The following is a 23,217-nucleotide window of genomic DNA, read 5'->3' on the forward strand; positions in this document are numbered from 1 at the left end:
ATTCATGAGGAGCCTCACTGGAGACACCCTATCCTGGTACATCAGTCAAAATCCAAAGAAATGGGTTAATTAGGTAGGCATGGCATCAGATTTTATGGATCGGTTCAGATTCAATACAGAGAATGCACCAGACGTCTTCTATATCCAGAATCTTAAAAAAAAGCCAACAGAAACTTTCCGCGAGTATGCTACTCGGTGGAGATCAGAAGCTGCAAAAGTAATGCCGGCACTGGAAGAAAAGCAGAAGAACAAGTTCTTTGTCCGAGCTCAGGATCCGCAGTATTATGAGAGGTTGATGGTTATTGAAAACCATAAGTTTTCTGACATCATCAAATTGGTATAAAGAATAGAAGAGGGAATTAAAAGCGGAATGGTAACCAATTTCGAGGCACTCCGGGCTACGAACAAAGCCTTGCAGTCGGGCGGTATATCTATAAAGAAGGAAGTAGGGGCAGTGATGGTAGCCCAAGGTCTGAAGTCTCCTCTCACATACCAAACACCTCCACCCACATATCTGCCTTCACCTCCTAGATATCAACAACCTGCTACCGCCTACCACACTTACAACACTCAGCCAGCATATTACCACTCACCACCAGCCTGCCAAAACTAGCAAAAACCCAGGCCAAATTTCGACCGTAGCCCGCCCAGACAATACTCCTATTGCCAAACCTATTGACCAGTTGTATGAGAGATTGAAAGCTGCTGGTTATGTCACTCCCATTCCCGCTGTCGCCATGGAAAATTCCTCTCAATGGGTCAATTCGAACAAGACATGTGCCTACCATTCGGGCATGAAGGGTAACACTATTGATGAATGTCGCACTCTGAAGGATACGATCCAGATGCTGATTTATACCAAAGTTATAGAGGCAAAGGAGACTGCACCTAATGTCTGCAACAATCCCCTCCCGGATCACAGGGGCGAGGGGGTAAATGTGATAGAAACTGATGAAGAATGGGATCCGGAAGGGTCAATTGGGCTCATTCGAGAAGGGGATGATCCCAAAATGCCTCCAGTCACTCTCACACCTATTGTGGTATAGATACAGTCACCGATTGAAGTTGAGGTAGCCGCACCAACTTCGTTCGAGGTTGAAGTAACAATGCCCTCAGCCACACCAACTCCATTCGAAGTAGAAGTGATTACACCATTCACCATAACGGTAGCATCCACACCATCCTTTAATTCCAATGCTGTGCCCTAGGACTATACTGCAGAAGCGAGAAGGAAAGGAAAGGGGGAAATGGAAGAAACTGGTGCAGCACAAGGTATGACTAGAACTGGTAGGGTTTACACGCCCGAGCATTTGGGGGGAACAAGTAAAGAAGCCGCTTCCAGGCAGCCTATCATTGAAACCGGCCCGGAAGATCTTTGGAGAAAGGTGCAAGCAAGGGAGTGCTCTGTGGTCGATCATTTGAACAAAACCCCTGCTCAGATATCCATTCTATCACTACTGTAGAATTCTGAGGCACACAGGAACGCGTTGATAAAAGTGTTGAATGAGGCTTATGTACCCAACAACATTACCAGTGGAGAGATGGCCAACATAGTAGGACAAATATTGGAATAGCCATAATATCACTTTCCACGAAGACGAATTGCCACCAGAAGGGTTGAGCCATAATAGGGCGTTGCATATAACAGTACAGTGCGAAGACAAATTCATTGCCAAGGTCTTGATAGATGGGGGTTCAAGTCTCAACATCTGCCCATTGACTACTTTGAAGAGGTTAGGTAAAGGTTTGCATGAGATACGAGCAGGAACTATGAACTTAAAAGCGTTCGATGGGTCTCAAAGGGCCACAATCGGAGAAACCAACCTCTGCTTACAAATGGGTCTAACTTGGTTTGATGTTGAATTCCAAGTGCTCGACATATCCGCCTCATACAATCTGCTATTGGGATGACCTTGGATACACGCCGTTGGGGCTGTAGCCTCTACCCTGCATCATGTTGTGAAGTTCAAATGGAATCATCCGGAGGTGATCATTCATGGAGACGGGAGTAACCCTATTTACACCAACCAGACTATCCCGGTTATGGAGAAAGGAAGTTAGGGGGAGAGACTTACCATCGCATTGAGCGTGTTAATGCAATCGAGAAGGAAAAATGGTGAAGTATTAAAAAAAAGCATATTGGCATGGACAGGGTATGAACCCGGCAAGGGTCTCGGCAAGAATCTCCAAGGGATCACCAAATTAATACAGTTAAAACGTCACGGCACGACCTTTGGACTGGGATATCAATACACCTGGCACGAGTATCAGAATTGGTCACCACCATGGTGTGGTCCTTATTACCCTCTCGAGCAGCCGATACCACATTTGAGCCAATCGTTCCATCAGGCTGATATGATGTGGGGATCCGAAGAAGATGAAGCGCCAGCTGGTTTAAGGAATCTATTCTTGGAAGATGAAGACATGGACTGCAGTGTAATAGTTGAGGAGGAGGAGGAAGAAGGCCTCGTCATCCAGACAGTGGAGAAGGGAGCTGTTCTCAAGAACTGGACTGCCATACCATCAAGGGCCCGCCGAGTTCCGGGGTAGCCTGGCTAAACAATTCTTATGAGCATTTTCCGGGGTAGCTTGATGGTGGACTACCACACCATCAAGGGAGTTGAAAACAATTCTTATGAGCATTTTTAAAACATTTTCAATATTTTGTTTTGAAACATTTATTTGAATCATTAAAAATCACTTTTGTTTGACATCTTGATAATTATCAATGGTTTGCTATTTTATTATTTAATACTATTCTCTACATTTTTCTCTCTACAGCATTACTATTTCTCATCGTGATGAACCAATAACTGTGTCATGTAATGAGACAACACAACATAAGGATAGTGACTCGAAAGAAATAGAAGAAGAGGATATAATACCTGAGGAAATTGTTAGAGAAGTTGAATATTTTGAGAACAAGCCTAAGTCCAACCTGGACGAAACTGAGATAATCAATTTGGGAGAATCTGAAACAGTCAAAGAGACTCACATAAGCATTCACTTGCCACCATCATAAAAAGAAGAATACACCTGCTTCCTTAAAGAATATGAGGATATTTTTGCATGGTCTTATGATGATATGACTGGTTTGAGCACATCTATAGTGGCTCATAAGCTACCTACCAATCCAATGTGTCCGCAGGTAAAGCATGAAGCTCAGAAAGTTCAAGCCAGATATGAATTTGAAAATCAAAGAAGAAGTCACCAAGCAGATCAAAGCTAAGGTTCTCAGAGTGGTTGAATATCCAACTTGGTTGGCTAACATCGTGCCAGTTCCGAAGAAGGATGGGAAAGTCAGAGTATGCGTCGATTATCGGGCCCTAAACAGAGCAAGTCCCAAAGATGATTTCCCGTTACCCAACATACACATACTGATCGACAACTGCGCCAAACATGAACTCCAGTCCTTTGTGGATTGCTTTGCGGGATATCATCAGATCTGGATGGATGAAGAGGATGTCGAAAAGACAGCTTTTATTATACCGTGGAGGTGTACTGCTATAAAATAATGTTGTTTGGTCTGAAGAATGTTGGGGCCACTTATATGAGGGCTATGATAACTATTTTCCATGACATGATACACAAGGAGATAGAGGTATATGTGAATGACGTCATCATCAAATCCAAGAAGAGTACAGATCACATAACATACTTGAGGAAATTTTTTGATCGGCTTCGGAGGTACAATGTAAAATTGAATCCCGCAAAATGTGCCTTCGGGGTCCCCGCAGGAAAGTTGTTAGGATTCATCGTCAGCCACCGAGAAATTGAGCTAGACTCATCAAAGGTCAAGGCTATCCAGGATTTTCCACCTCCAAAGAACAAGAAAGACGTGATGAGCTTCTTGGGATGTCTTAGTTACATCAGCCGCTTCATAGCACAATCAACCGTGATCTGTGAGCCGATTTTCAAAATGTTAAAGAAGGATGTCGTAACTAGTTGGACTGAAGACTGTCAGAAAGCTTTTGACAAAATCAAAAAATATTTGTCCACACCGCCAGTCATGGTCCCGCCAAAACCTGTAGACCATTTCTACTCTATCTCTCTGTATTAGATAGGGCTTTCGGTTATCTCTTGGGACAACACGATGAGATTGGAAGGAAAGAACAGGCCATATACTATTTGAGTAAGAAGTCACACCCTACGAAGCACGATATTCTTTGCTGGAACGCACCTACTGTGCTTTGACCTGGATAGCCCAGAACCTGAGGCACTACTTCTATGCCTATACCACATATCTCATATCAAGGATGGATCCTCTGAAGTACATCTTCTAGAAACCCATGCCTATAGGGAAGCTGGAAAAATGGCAGAAATTGTTGAGTGAATTCGACATCATCTATGTGACTCAGAAGGCGGTTAAGGGACAAGCATTAGCGGATCATCTTGCGGAAAATCCTGTAGGAAGAGAATATGAACCACGAAAAACATATTTTCCTGATGAAGAAGTATCATTCGTAGGAGATGATATTGCTGAAGCCTATGACGGATGGAGAATGTTTTTCTATGGAGCCGCAAACTTCAAAAGAGTGGGTATTGGAGCCGTTTTGGTGTCAGAAATAGGTCAACCTTATCTGGTATCCGCAAAACTCAGATTTTTGTGCACCAATAATATGGTAGAATATGAGGCTTGCATATTAGGGATCAATTTGGCCGTTGACATGAATATCCAGGAAATACTGGTAATTGGTGATTCGGATCTTCTGGTGCATCAGGTGCAGGGAGAATGGGCTACAAAAAATACCAAGATATTACTATATCTATATCGTGTGCAAGAGATGACGAAGAGATTCATGAAGATAGAGTTTAGACATGTCCCGAGAATCCAGAATGAGTTTGCAGACGCATTGGCCACTTTGTCCTCCATGATACAGCATCTGGACAAGAATTTCATCAACCCCATTCTGGTAAGGATTCATAATCAGCCAGCTTATTGCGCTCATGTTGAAGAAGAAGCAGACAGAAATCCATGGTTCCATGATATGAAGGAGTACTTGGCAGAAGGAGAGCACCCGGAGCATGCAAATCATACTCAAAAATGCACGCTCCGAAGATTGTCCAACCATTTCTTCCAAAGTGGAGGAATTTTGTACAGAAGGACTCCAGACCTAGGGTTATTACGGTGTGTTGACGCCAATCAAGCTTCCAAACTGCACGAAGAGATACACTCTGGAACTTGCGGACCGCATATGAATGGTTTCATTTTAGCCAAGAAGATACTGAGGGCAGGTTATTTTTGGATGACTATGGAAACAGACTGCATCAGGTTTGTCCAAAAATGTCAACAGTGCCAAATACACGCAGATATGATACAGGTGCCACCAAATAAACTCAATGCAACGAGTGCACCTTGGCCTTTTGCCGCTTGGGGAATGGACGTCATTGGACAATCCAGCTAGCCGCTTCAACGGGCACAGGTTCATTTTAGTGGCCCTAGACTACTTCATAAAATGGATCGGAGATGCATCCTACAAAGCTGTAACCAAGAAAGTCGTTGCAGATTTTGGCAGAGATCGTATTGTTTGCCGATTCGGGGTTCCAGAGTCCATCATCACCGACAACGCCGCCAATCTCAACAGTTACCTAATGAAAGCTATGTGCGATACCTTCAAAATCAAGAACAAGAATTCCACAGCATACAGGCCTCAAATGAATGGAGCCGTGGAGGCCGCAAACAAGAATATCAAGAAAATACTAAGGAAGATGGTAGATAACCACAAGCAATGGCACGAGAAGTTACCATTTGCCTTATTGGGGTACCGTACCACAGTCCGCACATCAACCGGGGTAACTCCCTATTTGTTGGTCTACGGTACCAAAGTTGTCATTCCTGTCGAGGTTGAAATTCCTTCTTTAAGAATTATACAAGAAGCTGAACTATGTGATGCAGAATGGATAAGAAGTCGCTATGAACAATTAGCTCTCATTGACGGGAAAAGAATGAATGCAATGTTTCATGGTCAACTCTATCAAAATAGGATGTCCTGAGCTTTCAACAAAAGGGTCAAACCTAGACAGTTCGCACCGGGGCAGCTGGTGCTGAAGCGGATCTTCCCGCATCAGGATGAAGCCAAAGGGAAATTTTCACCCAATTGGCAAGGGCCCTACATGGTTCACAGAGTACTAACAGGAGGATCACTCATACTCGCAGAAATGGATGGAGAAATTCGGCCAAATCCTATCAACTAAGATGCAGTCAAGAGATATTATGTTTAGAATGTTCGCATTTCTTCATCTGACGTAATTGAACTACGCTCGACCTGATTCCCGTTTAATAGGGGATACGTAGGCAGCCCTGTGGGTTCGGTCACAATTCAATAAAATTTTCATTTTCCCCACAACCAGAAACTGGGGTAGAATTTTGAGGAGGACCCTCAAAATTCTAAGGAAGTCGCAATGTCTCTAAATTGTCACAGTCATTGGTTCATCTAATTTATCTGATATTGCATACTAATATATTTTAAATAACTACATTCAGCATATGTACACACATTTTTAAAAACTTTATTTTTATGAAACAGCCAGATGCTACCCGTGGTAACTCAAGCAGGACTTCGATATAGAGCAAAGCAAAGCAGGCAGGCGGAGGCACGAACCAACTTTCCCCCGTAAAACTCACGATTATGCTTTGGATGCAGGAACAAGAAATATTCTCAAATTCGGGCACACCTCAGAATCAGTGTCTTCATAACGATAAAGCTGCCAAGCGCAAACACATTTCCAGCTAAGAAATACTCTGCTACTACTTATTATTTGTTCATTGCATGAGACTAAGCATTGTCTCCATTTTGCATGAGGTTAAGCCCTGCCTCCTCAATTGTATAAGGCTAAGCACTACCTTCCCCTGCATGAGACTAAGCATTGTCTCCATTTTTTCATGAGGCTAAGCCCTGCCTCCTTAATCACATAAGGCTAAGCACTGCCTTCCCCTGCATGAGACTAAGCATTGTCTCAATTTTGCATGAGGCTAAGCCCAGCCTACTTAATTGCATAAGGCTAACCACTGCATTCCCCTGCATGAGACTAAGCATTGTCTCCATTTTGCATGAGGCTAAGCCCTGCCTCCATCTTACACAAGGCTAAGCATTGCCTTTCCTTGGACGAGACTAAGCATTGTCTCCCATCCTGCATGAGGCTAAGCCCCGCCTCCTTAATTGCATAAGACCAATCATCGTCTCCCACTTCGCATGAGGCTAAGCGCTGCCTCCCTAGTCGCATAAGGCTAAGTGCTGCCTTTCCTTGCGTAACCCCAAATGCTATGCTACTTGAAATCTAGCACTATTCTCCACCTCGGACTAAGCTCTGCCTCCGATGTTATAAAAGACTAAGCTCGGTCTTGTTTCGCTTCGTATAACCAAACGTCATGTCTTTGCATCTCATGTGCTGAAATACTGCCATTTTTGTTCGAAGGCGTCATAGTCCGAAGGCATCATCCTCATAGCCAGAAGACACCATGTCATGGCCTGAGGATCTCTCAATATCGCACATCATTATTCAAAGGCGTCATAGTTCAGAGGCACCATTTTCATGGACCGAGAACATCATTTCATGGCTTGCGAATCTCTTATCACGCAATTCATGGCCCAGGACATCATGGTCTAAGGACATCATCCCCATCGTCCAAACACAGCTTTCATAGTCAAAACGGAATTTGCATCATGTTTAAATTATCGCAATATACACCTGCATGCATTGTATTTAAGTTTTGCAGGTAATCCAGGAGGTAACCGTTCTCCCAACGGGAGCAATCTTCGCTCCAGTTTCCGTTCAATATTCACACCCTGTAACTACCTCAAATACAGCCAACCACCATCTGTTACCCATTTTCACTTGATGACCGTTCAAATACCCATAACCGTTCCAAGGTACATCATTCACAATTCCGATATCGTCCTACCTAGAAGAACATGTCCATTCCTATAATAACTTCATCGACTCAGGTCACCGCTGGATCCAGAACTACACACGTCCTGATTCCTGTAAAACCAGGGATATGTAGGCAACTCAGACACCAGAGTTCGACCTCTATTTTTTCAAATCACCCCATTCGGTCAAAATCGGTCATCATTTCTTTACCCGACAACTCTTTCATCATTCCCGGGTAAAGAGGGGCAGCTGTTGATACCCAATTTCTTTCTCATATTTTTAAAATATATATTTTTTCAAAAATAGTATATTTGCATCATCATTTTAAACCTATACAAGCTTTTTTCATATTTTTTCATAATTTTTAAAAGCTTTAAATTAATTTCTTTCTGCATTTTATTGTATAAATATCCAATAATTATCCTTAAAATTATTTTTATGATGATTTAATCATCCAAACTTATATTTTACACCAGCATGTATGTTTTATAACATTTTACTCCATTTTTTTATAATTACATTTGCATGTTTAAGCTAATTGCACATTTTTGCAATAATAGCCTAGATTCATGTATAATTACATTATTTGTGACAAAATAATTTTTTTATATTTTATAATGCCAAGTTATTATTTTCAATCATTTTAGTGCACAAATAATATTTTTGTTATTTATTAATTACTTTTATAATTATTTTGTTTGATAAATATTGGGTATTTAAAAACTAGCCCCAATTTCTAAACAATTTCGGACCAAATAAATAGCCCAAAAACACCAATACCCTAGCCCAATAACCCCAGCCCAAACCAACAACCCCTTAACCCAAAAACCTGGTCGGTACCCGTTAATTGACCCGCCCCACTCACTTTTTATTAATCTTGGTCGTTGATCTCTCAAGATCAACGGCCCTTGTTATTTCTCACCCTTTTAATTACCCTCCCAGAAACCCTAACCCATAATCCCATAACCCTCCACCCTCACATTCTCTCAACCTCCCCTCCCTCTCTGAAGAACCCTAAACTCGCCGCCCTTAAAATCTTCTCCTAATCCCATTGAATATGGGATTTGATTATCACCTTTTGCCATATTCGACCCCTTGTTGGTACTGGTTGTTCTCCTATAGGGCTTGCCTAAACATGGCAAGCAGATCTCTTCAAAATCAAACCAAAATTAGTTCAAACCCCTGATTTTGAGTATTATTCTGTCTATATTCATCCTATGTTACTGTGAGTCCGATTATTTATTTATATTCTGTTGATTTTTACTTTCCCTAAAAACTAGGGTTTACAGATCCCTTAAATTGATTTTTGGACCGATTTACATGTTTATTTACCTTATTTGGTTCTTAAATCATTTTGTCTCCCTTGTTTGATGTTCGATTTTACTACTGAAAAATTAGGGGTTTACTCTGTGTTCATTCATTCTCTTGTTTTTGGCTCTAGGCCGGCTGAAAGCCAAGGCCACCGGATTTCCTACTTTTCTGACCTTTCTTAGGTGTGAGCACTGCCCTGGGTTCTTTGAAACCCTTGGGAACTTGATGCATCTGGGATTCTGGGTCATATTGTTGTTCTTTTCTTGTTTGTTGAGCAATAACTGGTTAGTTTCGCAACCTTCGCAATGTTTATTTCATTATGTTCTAATTAGCATATCTATGTTTTCTAAAATTGCATGACTTGATATAATCCTTTGACTCTCTTCATGTATGATTCTGCCTATAGCATGAACTTCTCTAGCATTGTCTCACGCCTAAACTGGTGGTTCTAAAAATGTCTTTGTATCTAACTTAGGCAATTTGGACAGTTTGAAGCATGTTTAGCTTAATATGTTGACAATCTGAGTGTTTGCATTGGCTGTGTGACCTAATCCCTGTTTCCTGCATGATTCTGAATTTCTTAGTGATTAATTTATGTTATTAGTATGCCCTAATCTGTTAAAGCCTTCACTCTAGTTGTAATTTGCTCCTATGACTATGTTTGTCACTCAGTATGTTCTCACTCTGCTCAATTCTGTACCCCTAGCAAATAAGTGAAACCTCTCAAACTAGTTTTGCCTAAATTATAACTCTGCTTGCCTCATTAGTATAAGTTGTACTGTTTAAGCCCTAGTGTTTAGCATAACTTGATCCTTAGGTTTGAACTTGTTGATTTAATGATAACTGTTTGGCTTGCTGGCCATATATCTCTTTGCTCATTAACTTTGTAATCCCAGAAGTTTAAGACTCCTTGACTCTTACAAATATACCTTGTCCCAATGTGTTATGTGACAACTTGTAGCATCAACTAGTTTCTTGAACTCATGCACCCTCTGTGTTGATATGTCCATTATGTGATCACTTTGTAGTGTTTGACTCCAAAAAATGTAAATACACTTTGTAAACCTTGTTACTTTGCTACTATTTTCATTGGTTGTTTCCCTGTTCTGAGTCTCTAATTCTTGGCCGGCTGAAAGCCAAGGTCTCCTAAAACCTCTCTATAAACCTCCCTAGTGTGAGCACTACTCGGGGTCCACTTTGAGACCCTTGTGAACTCTGACACACTAGGGCCTAAAGTTCTTGTCCACTTTCTTCTTGCTGCTCAATTCTGTCACTCTCTATGCCTACTGAATAAGCTAATTGCTTGTGTAAATGACTGTTTTCTGAATCTTTTGATCAACTATGGCTATTGGGTATCATCCAAGTTCTCTTGTGGTTTCTGGGCTGTGTTGAAACCTGTATGGATACAAAACTGAAAGCATGGCTGGGCTGGGTACACTTTGGTCCTATCTTAGGCCCACTATAGTTATTTGTATCATTTTTTTTGTAATTTTATTTAGTATTGGGCCTGTAATAATTCGGTAATAACAATTGGGGTATTAGTAAAAATTGGAAAAATGGCTCTATTCTAGTGTTTGCATGAAAAGGGTAGAAATCCTGCCTATAGGATCTGAGTGTTTAATTTGTTCAACATGCTTTGCTTCTATGTGTTTTGTTAGATAACATGCTTATAGGACATAAATAATCTCATATGTTCTCATGTTCCACTCTCACGTTATTATCTTCTTACTATACTGCAACACAGTAATTATTCGTTCAAATTGCTTCATGTTAGATATCATGCCTATAGGAGTACGTTAAGTAATAAATACATGCTCTTTATAATATTCACATAGATGTCATGCCTATAGGACTGGAATCGAATTAGCTACTATTACCTCCATTCCCATTAAATTGCTCGCCTAGAAAGCATGCCTATAGGAATGAAAGGATAAATAACTAGTTTCAATTGCCAATTCCTAGAAATCCTGCCTATAGGATCCTACTGCTCGCCTAAAAGCGTGTTGACAAAAACAAACGCTGCAATTTTGAACTACCAACTGTCTCACTGCTTTACTGTGCAAATAATTTAGAAAGCATGCCTATAGGATTTTAATACTCGCGATATGCAAAGCGACACTACCTGTACATTTAAAATCTAGAATCACCTAGAACTCATGACTATAGGATTTAAGACTATTAATTCTGAAATTGTCACCCGCCTAATTTGTTTGCGTGCATTTGTTGTCCAAGTGTGGAGGCTAACTTGAGCCCTTAATTGCTTTTACATGAAGTCCAACTTGTTTTGTATATCGTCTAGTTTTATCATTTCTGAGCAGCCTAAGCTAAGTCTAGAAACCATCCAAAATAGAGGTCCAAACGCCTCCTGGCCATAGGCATGGGACGGGTAGAGCACGCATAGGGCACGATTTAGAATCAACTAGTGCGCTTTAGGTAAAAACTTAAAGATAGTAATCGGGTAGCAGGAGATGATAGTCTGTACCTGCTGAATAATACGAGTAACACCCCACCTCGAGGGAGTTACGAAGTATTATTTATGTTGCACGGGGTGATCCTTTAGGCTAAAAAACTTAGGAACCCCCATCTTGTCTTTAAACCAATTATCTGTGTTTACTCAAAAACTTTCTAATAATGATTTTTTTCAAACTTCTTGTTTTTCTCTCTGACTATTTGACTAATTCATATAATTCAAGTTCGGTTGGGACCCATAGTTGTGGACCTCGAAGAGTGCCTAACACCTTCTCTTCGAATTTGAGCCCTTACCCGATCTTTGGTGACGCAAACTGGTTAAACTAGAGTTATTTGCAAATAGGTTCCCTAACGCACCTCAAACTCGTTAGGTGGTGACTCTCTCTTTTAACACCTTCCTTTAAAAGAGTTGTCACGTGTCAAAATTCAATTTCGCGAGAAAGAGGGGCGCGACAGCACCTAGTCTCTAAGACTAGGTAAGCCTATCAATGCGGAATATAACTGAATACAAAACTAAAATTTAATCCTTAACAGTCGAATAAATAAAAACTATAATTTAACAATTTCAACTCCCAAATCCCGGTAGGAATAAGTCACAAGCTTCTAAAAATTTATTCTCTATGTATCTATACATCAGAGTCTAAAGCAAATAAGGAAGACAACATAATAATATAGAATGGACTCCGGAGTCTGCGGACGTTGGCAGATATACCTCGAAATCTCCGTACACCGGTGGCTCACTGATATCTGGGCTGGTAAGAAGTACCTGGATCTACACAAAAAGATGTGCAGAAGCATAGTATGAGTACACCACAACGGTACCCAGTAAGTGTCAAGCCTAACCTCGGTAGAGTAGTGACGAGGTCAGGTCAAGCCCTACTGGAATAATAAAAGACAAGGTGAAATGTTTAACAATATAATAAAAATTAAATGACAATGAAAATGAATTAAGTAAGTAGCATGTCACCAATTATCTACGCAAAATAGTGGCAAATAATACCTCATGGAAACAAAACAAAATTCTTTTCAACTTTAAGAAGCATTTTTCATAATTTTCTATGGTGTTTCCTACATTTTATTATATAAATATCTATTAATTACCTTATAAATTATTTTTATGATGATTTTATCATCTACACTTTTCATTTACACCCATATTAGGTTTTAAATATTTTATTTACATTTTGTTATAATTACATTTGCATTTTTAGGCTAAATTATATATTTTGCAATAATAGCCCATATGTACTTATAATTACTTTATTTATGCAAAAAATAACTTTTATAGTTTTTATAATGTTAAACAATTGTTTTTAATCATTTGCATGCACAAATAATATATTTTGTTATTTATCTATTATATTTACAAATTATTATTTATTAAAATCGGGTATTTAAAATCTGGCCCTAATTCTATAACTAATTCGGACCTAAAGCTACCCAAACCAGCCCAAGCCCAATACCCCTAACCCAATTACCCTTACACATTCATTAAACCCAACCCCAATCCGCCTAAATCCTGGCCGTTGATCGAAAATGATCAACGGCCCAGAACTAACGACCCCCGTCCCTTATATTCCTCCTCTCTACCCTAATCCTCACTTTTCTAAAATGGCCGCCCTCATTTCCCCTCCCCGTTGAACCCTAATGCCACCGCATCACCCAAATCCTCCCAAATCCCGGTCCTAATGGGATTCTTACCCTATTCCCTTACTATTTTAGGGTTCTTCCCTTATTTGGTGCTAGATTCCGGAATAACTTAGGTACTTGCCTAAATATGGCAAGTACCCCGATTTGATTCCGTCCAAATCTGTGTTTATCTTTTGAATCCGGACGAATCTCGAGTCCAAGTACGTTATTTGTGATGATTCTCTCATATCTCTCTTGATTCGCACTAAGCCCTAAAGGTTAGGGTTTCAGATCTTCTTTGATTTGAACCAAATCTGGTTCAAACTATATTTTTTTTTTTACATTTCTTCGTCTATATTTGCTCTATTACTTATGGGTCTGTTGATTTTTGCCGATTTTGTGACTTACCTAATTTAGGGTTTCAAACCCCTTTTACTTGAACCACATCTGGTTCGATTATAATTTTTCTTTTTTAAGTTCCTAATATGTTTATTTTGTGCTAATATGTATTCTTTTCCTTTATTCTTGCTGATTTTGTGTTTTACCCAAAATTAGGGTTTCAGTCCCTTTTTACTCGAACTAATCTGGTTCAATTTCATGTCTCTTTTGAATAATCCATGTTTACGTTCATTTGTATGTGTTAATACATGATTTTTTGCCATTATTCTCTGCTAATTTCGGGGTTTACCTAATTTAGGGTTTCCAACCCTTTTTACTTGAAACAAATCTGGCTCGATTGAGTATTCCTTTTACAATGATCTCTTGTCTGCCTGATATGATTCTTTACCTTATTTCCTACTAGTTTTGTGCATTTTTTCACCTAAAACTTAGGGTCCAACCCAACTGATTTAAACACTGACCTCATTATTTAAGTGAGGAATTCTTTATTGCTAGAACATTATTCGAACCCCTCCCCACTCCCCTTTGAAATAAAGTTTAGAACTCAAATTTTTTCACTCCTAGTAATACTACACTTTGCTTTTGATTCCTGGCCGGTTAGAAGCCAAGGCCAGAAATCCTTAACTGTTTTGCTTCTGTTGGTAACAATTGCTACACTATTGGATTCCTTGTTCTTGTTTCATCTTAACTGGTGAGTTTATTAAATCCTTTGCTATTCCATTATGATTACCTGCTTAATGTGTTACTGTTATCAAACCATATTACCCCAAATGCTATTACCTGTATTTAAGACATGTTGAACTTAGTTTTAATCTGCCTAACTCTGTGTAATTTAGGGCTATTCTTTAGCCTTAAATGCCTTCATACCTTTCCTAAGGACTGTTTAGTTATGTGTGCCTTAACAGATTCATCAGTTTGTTTACTGAACCTGTCACCATGTGACTTGTTTGGTTTTGTGCTCACTATGTTATGATACCTCTACTAAATTGTTTAATCAGTTCCTAATACTAATTAGTGTGTTCCTGACCTACTGTTAATCAATGAGCTTTCTTTCTGTGACTTAGTCTGATCTGCAGTCTTTGTTATCACTGTGAATATGTTTATGAACTGGTCTTATTAGCATGTGACTGTGTTAACTTCTAAAAACTGAATTAAGTCTGCCTAGGTTCAAATGTGTTGCTATTTGTTTGTGTTCTATGTGTGATTTTGTACCCCCTAATCCCACCCTACTCTCCTGAATTCTCACTCTTTGCTGGTTGAAAGCCAAAGCAATTTAGGTTCTATCCCTTGGCCTCCCTAGTGTGAGCACTGCTCAGGGTTCATATGAGACCCTCGTGAACTCTGATATACTAAGATTTGGTCCCTAGTCTTCTTTGAACTGTTCTGATCATTCTTCTCTAGTGTGAGCCCTGCCCTGGGTTCTTGAAGTCCTTGGGAACTCTGACACGCTAGAGATTTGGGTTTTGTATGCTTATCCTTAAGATATGGGTGAATCATTCACTGCTGGTTACTGTGTAGCTTTGAACATGGGCTTTTGGAGCTACTGTGAGTTGAAGGCTTGGCATGTTCAGGTGTATTTGGGCCTGCTGCAGACTTCCTATAGTTTTTATACTTTGTAATTCATTCATTCAATTTTGGTCTGTAATAATTATTTGTAATAACAATTGGGGTATTAGTAAATTGGGAAACTGGGTTTATTTTAACATTTGCATGAGAATGTGTATAAATCCTGCCTATAGGTATTTACTTTGCTCATTCTGCTATTGTGTTAGATAACCTTCCTATAGGTGTTTACTTTGTTCATTCTGCTATTGTATGTTAGATAACCTGCCTATAGGTGTTTACTTTATTCAAATAGATTCTGCTATTGTATGTTAGATAACCTGCCTATAGGTGTTTATTTTGCTCGAATATGCTCTGTAGATAACCTGCCTATAGGTGTTTGCTTGCTCGAATAAGCTCTGTGGATAACCTGCCTATTCTGCTCTTTAGATACCATGCCTATAGGGAATAAAATAACCAAAGTTCAATTTGCATTGCAGCATATTCATAGGGTCATTTATAAATCTACATTTTTAGAAGTCATGCCCATAGGGTTCTTAATTGATTGATATGTTATTGTCATACTTGCTCATTTAGTATATAAGAACTAAAACCAGTTTCAATCATCAAGGGTAGGAATCATGTCTACAAGGTAATCACTATCTGTGTTAAGCACTAAAATCAGGCTTTAAAATACTGCCTCATTGAACGCCAGTAGAAAGCATGCCTATAGGAACAACTGAGTAATTCTAAATATCTCTCGTGTTTATTACTGCCAAATACTGAATAAATCACCTAGATAGCATGTTTATAGGTTTCAACTGCTTATGCTTATAACCAGTAGACAACTGTGCAGTCACTTAGAAATTACTTTGCATAACTGCTCGCATGATTAAAATCCATAATCATATAGAAATCATGCCTATAGGGCCTAACGACTTCAATTGTTGAAACTGTCAGAACGCCTAATTTGTTTGCATGCATTTGCTGCCTAAGTGTGGAGGCTAACCTGAGCCCTTATTTTCTTTTACATGAAAGTACAATGTGTTTTGTATGTCGCTTAGTTTTTATCATTTTTTAGCAACCTAAGTTAAGTCTAGAACCATCCAAAAAATAGAGGTCCAAACGCCTCCTGGGCCATAGGCAAGGGATGGGTAGTGCACGCATAAGGTAGGATTTAGAATTGATTAGAGCGCTTTAGGTAAATAACTTAAAGATAGTAATCGGGTAGCCGGAGATGATAGTCTGTGCTTGCTGAATAATATGAGTAACACCTCCATCTTGGGGGAGTTACGAAGTATTATTTACGTTGCACGGGGTGATCCTTTAGGCTAAAATACTTAGGACCCCCACTCCTATTAAAGTAATTCTTTCTTTATGTTTCTCTTATATCTTAGACTAATTCACATTATATAAGTTCGGTCGGGACCCACCGTTGTGGACCTCGAGGAGTGCCTAACACCTTCTCCTCGAGGTAATTTGAGCCCTTACCCAATCTTTGGTGACGCAAACTAGTAAACCCGAGTCATTTGCAATAGGTGCCCTAATGCACCTTAATCTGTTAGGTGGTGACTCTCTTTTAATAACCCTTCCTCCCTTTTCAAAAGAGTTTTCAATGTCGAAACCCGATTTCGCGAGAAAAAGGGGGCGCGACAGCATGGCGACTCTACTGGGGAAATCCTTAGGCTCTTACCATAACGAACTGGGTTTGTGTGAATTAGTCTCCCTCGATAAGCATGCCTTTATTATTTTATGCTTAATTTCGCTATTTATTTGCCACATGCACATCCCCTTCCTTATTCTCCTTTTATATGCAATTCTTCATTTAATCTTATTATAATATGCAAATCATATTCGATGGCTTCAATCTTTATGTCCTTCCCAATCCCTACCCTTTTTACCGCTTTATTATAATTTTTCCATTATACGAACTTACTCCTCCCTTGTTTTTCTTTCTTTCCTATCTTTACAATTATTAAATACCGCATTTATCGCTTTCATCATGTAAAATACTTGACAAGATGTTATTTCACTTTTGCATAATTACATGCTCTGCATCATATTCCACTCGTGTGCAATTAATACCATAGCGGCACTTGATGAGTGTCCGCGCTCTTCCTATATTACCCTTTTAAATTTGGAAAGGCTTATTTGCGGTAAAACTAGTCGATCAGCGGTGCAGTCGAAGGTTCCATGCCTTTCCCTCTCAAGTTGTCCGCTTGAGGGTACCAGTCTAGACTTCTATAGAAAACCCTACTCTGATGTTAAATGTGCATGCATCATGTCCAAACCTAGCATCGGTTAGTATGTTGTACGCATAATAACCTTCTAAGGAAAGCCTTGTCCAAAGCCCATCGGGATTTCCATAATCCCACGGGCACAATCATGATATGTGCATTCTTTGGAGAAAACATGCTGATATGCTAATCATTAATGTGTAAGTAGTCAATTCGGAGTGGGGAAAGGGCTAACTTTGTTTATTTTGCAGAAAATGAGGCACGAAGTCCCAAGGTTCGGCATGGTCCGAAGTATCCCACCTTTATTGCTAGATTGGTGGGAAAATCTCTCGCCAAGCGACAAAAACCACGTGAAAAGAGTTCTCGGAAATTTACCCTCCTTGCTAGACATTCAGCCAAACAATGTACTGATCGAGGCTGCTACCATGTTCAGGGACGAAAAGAGGGCCTTTTTTTTGTTTCGGTAACGTAGAGATGACTCCCCTTCTAGAGGAAATAGGAGGTTTTGTTGGACTACCCTGGGATAGCCCTGGTCTATTGGTACCAGAAAATCGCACTTCTAGGGGATTTCTGAAAATGATGGGACTTAGAAAGAATAACGAGTTAGTCTGCTTGAAGAAGTCCTACATACCTTTCGACTTCCTTTACGAGTGTTATGGGCACAGCACATCCTATCGTATTTTTCATGATGAGTTTGCCATCACTTTCCTGGGCTGGACTCATCATTGGGTTTTTGTGTTCATCGTCTGTTTTCTGGGTATGATAGTATTTCCAATTCAAGGAGACAGGATTCACACTCGTTTGGCTATGGTTACCAAGACCTTAATGGAAGGGATTGAGGGACAGACTTACACTATTGTCCCAATAACCATGGTAGAGATATACCGAGCTTTGGACCGCTGTAAGAAGGGATTCAGACATTTTGAGGGTTGTAATTTGTTACTGTAAATATGGTTGTTGGAGCATCTTCAAAGAGGACAGTACCGTCAGGAATTTCCGCGGCGACCATGGAATGACCACATGGCTTTTCACCATCCAAAAATAATGACTTTTATCCCATACAGGTTTGCACAACCGGAAAACGCCGTGGATTGGGTACACTTCTTTAGCAATTTGACTGATGACAATGTCCATTGGATGTTCGAGTGGTTCCCTACTAGCGAGTTCATCATCAGGTCCAGGGATGTTCCTCACTTAGTGTTGATCGGGTTGAGGGGTATCTCCTTATGCTCCTATCAGGGTCATGAGACAGGCTGGGAGAAAACAAGTCATACCGCGAGTTTCTAAGATGGTTCACTACAAAGCAGACTTTCAGGGTGGTGCCATTCCATTCAAGTGTGAGGCCCAACACATGTGGCATCTGAATATTATTGTGGAAAAGGATACCATCGAACCAGATCGGTACCACGCCGGTCATGTGTATTTCTACCTATCATGGTTGGATGATGACATAGCAAGAGAAGCCGAGCCAGGGGTTAATCGAGGAAACATGGTCATAGATGAAGCTGCCGAAGCACAGGTAAAATACAAGAGGTTGCACAAGAGAATCCTTGAATCTGAGGCCAGACACTTGGAACAACACAAGGTAGACATGGAATCAATCAATGAATGGAGGGAAATTGCTACAAAATCAACGGAGAGGTTGGAGTACTTAGAGCAGGGTCTGATGGAACTTGAAGGGAAAATGAGGAAAATGATCGTACATTGTCAGAATGCAGAGGGCAACGAAGGAGGACACCTAGCAAGGGTGTATCTGCTGCTGGACATGCACGACCTGGGGAATCTAATCGATGGGGCCAAGAAGGCCAAGCTTGGAGAGGGTCCCTCCGGGACCAAGTAGATTAGAATTATTGTTTACTTGCTTTTCTAGAGTCATTTTAGAAATTGATTGTAATAAGGCAAATGCCATTAGCAACTCCTTTTTTATTATTGTCGTTTTAGAGGTTTGACTTATTTATTACATTAATGAAATGAGGCAATTATCGGCATTAAGTTTCTCCAAACCTCAGGCACAATGAGGTGCCCAAAATTAGGACGCGAATTTATGTAACATGTTTAAATACTGCAAATATCGTTCCCAAAATTCCCTACTGACTTGTTTACCTTTTTGCTTTTTTCTTTGTTTTGATTATTCCCATCCCCTAAGGTTGGTTCGTGCATCTGGCATCATCAGCATATCATACCAGATCCAGAGGTCCTCCACCTCCTCCTCCTCCAAGTGATCCTAAAAGTAAGGGAAAGGCTAAGATGGATGACATGAGTGGTATCAGGAAAGATAACGCTGCGCATGTGGAAAATGTTGAAACTTCAGATGGTCGGAGTACTCCAGCACAGAATGATTTGGTTCTACGGTTGGAGCAGAAAATACTGGAATTACAAGGGGAACTTGAGCAGGTCCGCAACTTGGAAAACCTCTCCCTCACCTTAAACGTCCCAGATATTAACCAGCAAAACGCCCAGAACCCAGCACCTCCTCAAAACACACCAAACCAACATCCACAAAATCCTCCCACACCTCATCAAAATCCTAACCCTCCACCAGTACTAACTCCTCCTCAGCACCAACATCTTCCAACTCAGTATCCGCAAATTACTACCTACCATACTCCTCAAAATACACCACAACCTACTCCCGATCCGCAGAATTCAACCAATGATCACCACTACACTCGAACCCCCGGAATCCACCAAAACAACCCCATATATGTAGAAACCCTACCTCACCCCACTCAACAAACCCCATACACAGCGGAATCCGCCGAGAAGGGACTGCTCATCAAGAATATGGCAGAGGAACTTAAGAAGCTCACAAGCCGATTCCAGGGTGTCGAAGGGGGTTAAGGAATTGAGGGTTTGAATTATGAAGATTTGTGTATTCAGCCAGACGTAAAACTGCCGGAGGGTTGCAAACCTCCTAAGTTCGAGATGTTTAACGGAACAGGTGACCCAAAGGTGCATCTAAGGACATACTGTGACAAGCTCGTAGGAGTTGGAAAGGATGAGAGGATTCGCATGAAGCTGTTCATGAGAAGTCTCACTAGGGACCCCCTATCTTGGTACATCAGTCAAAATCCCAAAAAGTGGGTTAGTTGGGTAAGCATGGCATCGGATTTCATGGCTCAATTCAGGTTTAATACGGAGAATGCACCAGACATCTTCTACATACAGAATCTCAAGAAGAAGCCAACGGAAACTTTCCGCAAGTATGCTACTCGATGGAGATCGGAAGCTGCGAAAGTAAGGCCGCCATTGGAAGAAGAGAATATGAACAAGTTCTTCGTCCGGGCCCAGGATCCACAATACTACAAAAGGTTAATGGTTATCGAGAATCACAAATTCTCCAACATCATCAAATTGGGGGAAACGATTGAAGAAGGGATCAAGAGCGGAATGGTAACTAATTTTGAGGCATTACAGGCTACAAACAAAGCATTGCAGTCAGGGGGTATATCCAAGAAGAAAGAAGTAGGGGCCTTGATGGTAGCCCAAGGTCCAAAATCTCCTCTTACATACCAAACACCTCCACCCACATATCAGCCTTTACCTCCCAGATATCCACAACCCGCCACTACCTACCACACTTATAACACCCAGCCAGCATATTATCACTCACCGCCAGCCCGCCAAAACTATCAGAAACCTAGACCAAATTTTGACTGTAGGCCACCCAGACAATACACCCCTATTGCTGAACCCATCGATCAATTATACGAGAGACTGAAAGCTGCTGGATATGTCACCCTTATTCTTGTTGTTGCCATGGAAAACTCTTCTCAATGGGTCAATCCAAATAAAACATGTGCCTACCACTCCGACATGAAAGGTCATACCATTGATGAATGTCGCACCCTGAAAGACAAGATCCAGACACTAATCGATACCAAGGTTATACAAGCAAAGGAGGCTGCACCTAACGTCCGCAACAATCCTCTCCTGGATCATAGGGGCGAGGGAGTAAATATGATAGAGACTAATGAAGAATGGGACCCAGAAGGGTCGATTGGGCTTATTCGAGAAGGGGATGACCCAAAGAAACCTGCGGTCACTCTTACTCCTATTGTGGTACAGATACAGCCACCAGTTGAAGTTGAAGTAGACGTACCAACCCCGTTCGAGGTGGAAACAACACTTGCAGCTGCACCTGCTCTATTCAAAGTAGAAGTAACCACACCCTTCACTATGATGGTAGCATCCACACCGCCCTTTAAATCCAATGTTGTACCCTGGGACTATGTTGCAGAAGCCAGGAGGAAAGGAAAAGCAAAAAGAGAAGAATCTGGTGCAACATAAGGGATGACCAGGACTGGTAGAATTTATACACCTGAGAATTTGGGAGGAACGAGTAAAGAAGCTGCTTCCAAGCAACCCATCATCGAAACTGGCCCGGATGATCTTTGGAGAAAGGTGCAAGCAAGAGAATATTTTGTGGTAGACCATCTGAACAAAACTCCTGCTTAGATATCCATCCTATCATTATTGCAGAATTCTGAGGCACATAGGAATGCCTTGATGAAGGTATTGAATGAAGCTTACGTACCTAACAATATCACAAGTGGGGAGATGGCTAACATTGTAGGGCAAGTACTGGAGAGACACAAGATTACCTTTCATGAAGACGAACTGCCACCAGAGGGATTAAGCCACAACAGGGCGATGCACATCACGGTACAATGCGAGGATAAATTCATTGCCAGGGTTTTGATAGATGAAGGGTCTAGTCTCAATATCTGTCTGCTGACTACTCTGAAAAGGTTGGGTAAAGGTTTGCATGAAATACGAGCAGGGACTATGAATGTGAAGGCGTTCGATGGGTCTCAAAGGGCCACAATTGGGGAAACCAATCTATGCTTGCAGATGGGCCCGACTTGGTTTGATGTTGAATTTCAAGTGCTAGACATATCCGCCTCATACAATCTGCTATTAGGACGACCTTGAATGCATGTCGTCGGGGCCGTGGCTTCTACTTTGCACCGGGCTATAAAGTTCGAATGGAATCATCAGGAGGTGATAATTCATGGAGACGGGAGTAATCCCATTTATACTAACCAAACTGTTCCAGTCGTGGAAAATAGAAGGAAGTTAGGTGGGGAGACTTATCATCGCATCGAGCGCATCAATGAAATTGAGAAAGACAAGTGGTGGAGCAGCAAAATAGAAAGCATACTAGCGTGGGCAGGGTATGAACCCGGTAAAGGGCTCGGGAAGAACCTCCAAGGTATTACCAAACCAATACAGCTAAAACATCATGGCATGACCTTTGGACTTGGATATCAATACACCTAGCAGAAGTATGACGATTGGTCGCTGCCATGGCGTGGTCCTTATTACCCTCTTGAGTAGCCGGTACCATATTTGAGCCAATCCTTTCATCAAGCCGACATGATGTGGGGATCTGAAGAAGATGAAGTTCTAGCTCTCTTAAGGAATCTGTTCTTGGAAGATGAAGACATGGATTGCAGTGTGATAGTTGAGAATGAGGAGGAAGAAGGCCTCGTCATCCAGACAGTGGAGAAGGGAGTTTTCTCAGGAACTGGACTGCCACACAGGGCTCGATGAGTCCCGGGGTAGCATGGCTGCTAGTGTCATTCATTTTGAAAACAATTCCTTTTGAGCATTTTTGTTTAAAATATTTGTTCTTTCCTTTCAGTATTTTGCTTTAGAAAACATTGTTTGAAGTCATTAAAATTTGCTTTGTTTGACGTTTCAATACTTATCAACGGCTTAATGTTTTATTATTATTATCTTTCATATTTTTCTC

Source organism: Nicotiana tabacum, chromosome 4 (genome assembly GCF_000715075.1).
Source record: "Nicotiana tabacum cultivar K326 chromosome 4, ASM71507v2, whole genome shotgun sequence".
NCBI lineage: Eukaryota > Viridiplantae > Streptophyta > Magnoliopsida > Solanales > Solanaceae > Nicotiana > Nicotiana tabacum.